General features: G+C 41.6%; 1 pseudogene; it reads left to right on the top strand.

Moving 5' to 3' along the window:
• Positions 1 to 2,845: 2,845 nt before the first annotated feature.
• Positions 2,846 to 4,821, top strand: LOC113896979 (annotated as a pseudogene).
• The last annotated feature ends 1,574 nt before the right edge of the window (positions 4,822 to 6,395 follow it).

Genomic DNA, 6,395 nt, shown 5'->3' with positions numbered 1-6,395 from the left:
GGATCCTCACCACTGAGCCACCATGGAGGCCCCTCAGGAAACATGTAAAGTACATTGAGAGGTTTGGAAACCTTCCTGAGGATAAGGGTCCTAAAAAAGTAAAAAACATTCTGATATTACTGCTAAAAATATCATTTCATTAACAAATTATTTTCTAAATAACCTTTTCATGTCAGTTCTATAGTATTACTTAATGATGTTTAATAGGTTGAGCTAGAAATTTTTTAAAAAGATAACTATACAAGGCCTTGAGACTTACTTCACAATTCAAGCCCATTTCTCCCTGCCAAGGAGAAAAATGTTCACTGCTTCTGTCCAGGAAGCACACATTCGCTTCCATCTTGGTCGCACACAGGCCTCCTCAACACCCACATCTTGACCAGAAGTTGGGAAACAGAGTAGCTGTTCTTCACTGAACTCCATCAGTAGACACCAGGATGACCCAGCTGGATTGGAGGTGAGTAACGCAGGTGTCTTCCTTTAGAATGAGAACAGCAGGTTACCTGAGGAGGTCTCTTGGAAGGGGTCCTTGTCAACCAAAAAAAAAACCCCCAAAACATGACTCCCGAGAGTTCTTTTTATTGGGAGGACTTGCTGAGGACTACAGGCCAGAGGACAGCCTCCCCCCAGCTCTGAGGAACTGCTCCACGGACGTAGAGGAGGTCAGTATGCATGCGACTGTGGTGAAGGGGTGACGTGCAGATAATCTCACACCTTGGGAGAAAGTGGCTGAGAATCAGGAGGAACAGATGTCTCTCTGAAAGATTTTAGAGCTTTTCTACCCATAAGAAGTTGTAAAATTGGGTTAGTCAATTTTCTCTAGAAATTATTTAACTATCAGAAGGCCTGTTGTGTCAGTTTTCCCAGAGCACAGAGGGCCTTGTTCCTGATCTCAACCCTGAACTCCTATCAGTGCGTGTTGGAGGTCAGGGACTGCAGTGGGTAGAGACTTCATTCTGCAGAACCTGATGCAGAAAGATGTTTTCATTGTCATCCTGAAGGAGAAACATCAGAACTCATGTGGCAAGAAACTGTTAGATGCTTTTTGTTTGTTCTTAAGCTCACAAGAAGGGCAAAAGATTAAAATACATAGAAACTAGAGCTTACCTTTCATAGGGTTAATAAAATCATTTTACTATATTTCATGGAAGAAACCACTCATAAAAGCTTAGACTTCAGCGAGGCTTGTGTGATCGGACTTCCCAACCAGGGATTGAAATCAGGTCACAGCAGTGAAAGTGCTGGATCCTAACCACTAGACAATGAGCAAACTCCTGCTTTTCTTTTAGCTGGCAGAACAATCTACTCCCTTCCAACTACTTAATAGTGATTTTGACTATTTATAATTAGATCTCAATTTTGCGGACTGCAGACCATACACTGTGGCCCTACAAAACAATAGGTCGTGACCCTTTGGCATCTGAAATGGATTAAGGGGTCTTTGTCATCTCATTCTCCCCCTATCACTTATTTCACTGGTTCCTTAATGTCATGTTCATTTGAATCCTTCCTTTTATTTTTTAATTGGATCATTCAGACAAATCAAAGCCCCCAAGGTTTGCTCTTGAATTTTGCTATGATTGGAATAGTTCATTTGTCTAGATTTATATTTTTCTCCAGGAGTATAAGTAAGTGGGACCCTAAGAGTTAATGAAACGATTCAGTTAAAATTATAAAGAGCTTGAAAATGACTAGACCATTCACTTCAGTTCAGTTCAGTCGCTTAGTTGTGTCCGACTCCTTTCAACCCCATGAATCGCAGCACGCCAGGCCTCCCTGTCCATCACCAACTCCCAGAGTTCACCCAAACCCATGTCCATCAACTCAGTGATGCCATCCAGCCATCTCATACTCTGTCATCCCCTTCTCCTCCTGCCCCCAATCCCTCCCAGCATCAGAGTCTTTTCCAATGAGTCAGCTCTTCGCATGAGGTGGCCAAAGTACTGGAGTTTCAGCTTTAGCATCATTCCTTCCAAACAACACCCAGGGCTCATCTCCTTCAGAATGGACTTGTTGCATCTCCTTGCAGTCCAAGGGACTCTCAAGAGTCTTCTCCAACACCACAGCTCAAAAGCATCAATTCTTTGGCACTCAGCTTTCTTCACAGTCCAACTCTCACATCCATACATGACCACTGGAAAAACCATAGCCTTGACTACATGGACCTTTGTTGGCAAAGTAATGTCTCTGCTTTCCAATATGCTATCTAGGTTGGTCATAACTTTCCTTCCAAGGAGTAAGCGTCTTTTAATTTCATGGCTGCAATCACCATCTGTCGTGATTTTGGAGCCCAGAAAAATAAAGTCTGACACTGTTTCCACTATTTCCCCATCTATTTCACATGAAGTGATGGGACCAGATGCCATGATCTTTGTTTTCTGAATGTTGAGTTTTAAGCCAACTTTTTCACTCTCCTCTTTCACTTTCATCAAGAGGCTTTTGAGTTCCTCTTCACTTTCTGCCATAAGGGTGGTGTCATCTGCATACCTGAGGTTATTGATATTTCTCCTGGCAATCTTGATTCCAGCTTGTGCTTCTTCCAGCCCAGCGTTTCTCATAATGTACTCTGCATAGAAGTTAAACAAGCAGGGTGACAATATACAGACTTGACGTACTCCTTTTCCTATTTGGAACCAGTCTGTTGTTCCATATCCAATTCTAACTGTTGCTTCTTGACCTGCATATAGGTTTCTCAAGAGGCAGGTCAGGTGGTCTGGTATACCCATCTCTTTCAGAATTTTCTACAGTTTATTGTGATCCACACAGTCAAATGCTTTGGCATAGTCAATAAAGCAGAAATAGATGTTTTTCAGGAACTCTCTTGCTTTTTTGACGATCCAGTGGATGTTGGCAATTTGATCTCTGGTTCCTCTGCCTTTTCTAAAACCAGCTTGAACACTCCATTAGTAGCAGGCAATAAAATTCAGCGATTGTTTTTAATATCATAATTACTATTATCCAGATTAAGTTCAGGATGTTTTGGAATCATTTAATTCTATTTCATTCTAGTTTTTTTCAAAGCATCTTCTCATTGCCTGAGTGGATTTACTACCTAGACAGATGCTCAGCAAGGCTGGTCTCCAAGACACTGCCAGCGAAGGTTAGTATTCCAGCAACTGGCATTCTAGTTGTCCATCTCTTGTTAGGTGATGGGCTTGACTTCTTCCTTCTGTCCTGAAACTAATCCTCATGCATTAATTGAAAGAAAAATGAGGTAGCTGATCTTGCAAAGCAAAGGACAGTCACTTGACCCTGGACTTGACCTTCGTGAGCTTCTGTCAGAGCAGCCATGGCCCAGCCTTTCTGTTGTTCACACTGGCCTCATGCTTCCCCTCTGCCACAGCCTCATCCCCAGCTGTGCTGCACTGAAGTTTGCTAACTCAGAAGACATCGTTGTGTCAGGGAAAACCACTTCCCTTCATTCATATTCAGACATTCAGACTTAGATTAGTTTTCTTTTTGCCCACAAAACAACTGTGGAGTTTTACTTTCTAGGAAAGTGGCAAAGGGAAACAACAACAACAAAAAAAACTAAAGTCTTACATATGATAGAGATACAGCCCCTCCGCCTTTCTTCACTTCGCTTTATTATTCTTACTTCAAGGTGAATTAGAACTAGAGCAGGAGCAGCAAGACAAAGCCTGGTCAACAAGTCACTAAAAGAATGTAGAAACTAAGTGAAAAATTATACTCAAGTAAAGGAAAGAAGGCTATTTCTCCCTGAACCAGTAGCCTGGTTCTCACTGTCCTTCGTTCTCAGAGGGAGAAAGAGATAGAGGAACAGACATACCCAGTGGAATCAACGGCCTGAATGAATGACTGAAACTCTCTAGACTCTGTGACATAAGCTTCTAGTGAGAGACTTCATCACTGAATCTCCTTCCTCCAGCTCTGAAACTCTGAGCAGAAAAGTGTTGAACAGTTTAAGTAAAAGTCTTGAATAATAAAAACATTCTCATTTGAGTGACAAATATCCAATTGGATGGGTACATTTGAAGTTATTGGGAAATACGTAAATTTACTACTTTAAACTTATGACATTTTCTTTGATCATATTATGAATACACAAATGAAAATCAAAAAAGGAAGTGAAAGTGTATTAAAACAATTAGAAAATGAAAATTACCATCTTCCCTATTTAATGGCCTTGCTTAGAAAGAGTAGCATCAGAGAACCTATCTCAAGGTTCCAGCAGACACTGCTCAGTCAGGCCAGCAACAGCCTCATCTTCCCCATGGCCTTCATGCTCTCTCTACTGATGGCCCTGGTGCTGGTCAGCTATGGCCTGGGAGGATCGCTGGGCTGTGACCTGTCTCAGAACCACATGCTGGTTGGAAGAAAGAACCTCAGGCTCCTGGGCCAAATGAGGAGACTCTCCCCTCGCTTCTGTCTGCAGGACAGAAAAGACTTCGCTTTCCCCCAGGAGATGGTGGAGGGTGGCCAGCTCCAGGAGGCCCAGGCCTTCTCTGTGCTCCACGAGATGCTCCAGCAGACCTTCAACCTCTTCCACACAGAGCGCTCCTCTGCTGCCTGGACACCACCCTCCTGGAGCAGCTCCGCACTGGACTCCATCAGCAGCTGGACGACCTGGATACCTGCCTGGGCCCGGTGACGGGAGAGGAAGACTCTGCGCTGGGAAGGATGGGCCCCACACTGGCCGTGAAGAGGTACTTCCAGGGCATCCATGTCTACCTGAAAGAGAAGGAATACAGCGACTGCGCCTGGGAAATCGTCAGACTGGAAATCATGAGAGCCTTGTCTTCATCAACCAACTTGCAAGAAAGGTTAAGAATGAAGGACGGAGACCTGAACTCACCTTGACATGACTCTCACTGACTAAGATGCCACATCATCCTTGTTTACTCACCTGGGGTCATTTCAGAAGACTCTGAATTCTGCTTTAGCCCCCAAATTTGTTGAATTAACTCAGCCGATACATGTCGGTAGTAATAAGCAAGTAGATGTAAAAGTAATCATGTGCAGGGGTATCAGTCCATAAGCAATGACTGCCCTGATGTTATTTATTTATTCTTTATTTATTTAGTTAATGGAATATTTTATCTCATTGTATTTATATTTTCATATTAAGATATGTATGTTTATATTGTATTAAAATTTAGAAAATATATTTTCCTATTTAATTATAATTGTTATGTGGTTTATTAAATAGTTATCAAGATAAATTTCTTGAGTTTTTATTTTTTTAAATTTTATTTATTTTTTTTCTTCTGAAATTAGTATAACTATGCCAGGTTGTATTCTAGGGTCTTATTTTCTAGATATATTCTATTCCATCCTGTTACTGCCAAACTCCTTTTGACTTCATATATAAATATTAAGTACATTGCTTGTAAGAAGCATATGAAGTTTTGCTTTTATTCAGTCTGTCTTTTAATTGGACTGTTTTATTTGTATTTCTTTTCTTTTCTTTTTTTTAAATTTTATTTTATTTTTAAACTTTACAATATTGTATTAGTTTTGCCAAATATCGAAATGAATCCGCCACAGGTATACCCGCGTTCCCCATCCTGAACCCTTCTCTCTCCTCCCTCCCCTACCCTTCCTCTGGGTCGTCCCAGTGCACCAGCCCCAAGCATCCAGTACCGTGCATCGAACCTGGACTGGCGACTCATTACATACATGATATTATACATGTTTCAATGCTATTCTCCCAAATCTCCCCACCCTCTCCCTCTCCCACAGAGTCCAAAAGACTGATCTATACATCGGTGTCTCTTTTGCTGTCTCGTACACAGGGTTATTGTTACCATCTTTCTAAATTCCATATATATGCGTTAGTATACTGTATTGGTGTTTTTCTTTCTGGCTTACTTCACTCTGTATAATAGGTTCCAGTTTCACCCATCTCATTAGAACTGATTCAAATGTATTCTTTTTAATGGCTGAGTAATACTCCATTGTGTATATGTACCACAGTTTTCTTATCCATTCATCTGCTGATGGGCATCTAGGTTGCTTCCATGTCCTGGCTATTATAAACAGTGCTGTGATGAACATTGGGGTACACGTGTCTCTTTCCCTTCTGGTTTCCTCAGTGTGTATGCCCAGCAATGGGATTGCTGGATCATAAGGCAGTTCTATTTCCAGTTTTTAAAGGAATCTCCACACTGTTCTCCATAGTGGCTGTACTAGTTTGCATTCCCACCAACAGTGTAAGAGGGTTCCCTTTTCTCCACACCCTCTCCAGCATTTATTGCTTGTAGACTTATGGATCGCAGCCATTCTGACTGGCGTGAAATGGTACCTCATAGTGGTTTTGATTTGCATTTCTCTGATAATGAGTGATGTTGAGCATCTTTTCATGTGTTTGTTAGCCATCTGTATGTCTTCTTTGGAGAAATGTCTATTTAGTTCTTTGGCCCATTTTTTGATTG

The sequence above is a fragment of the Bos indicus x Bos taurus genome, chromosome 8, assembly GCF_003369695.1.
Source record: "Bos indicus x Bos taurus breed Angus x Brahman F1 hybrid chromosome 8, Bos_hybrid_MaternalHap_v2.0, whole genome shotgun sequence".
Taxonomy (NCBI): domain Eukaryota; kingdom Metazoa; phylum Chordata; class Mammalia; order Artiodactyla; family Bovidae; genus Bos; species Bos indicus x Bos taurus.
This window is presented reverse-complemented; position numbering and strand designations above follow the sequence as displayed.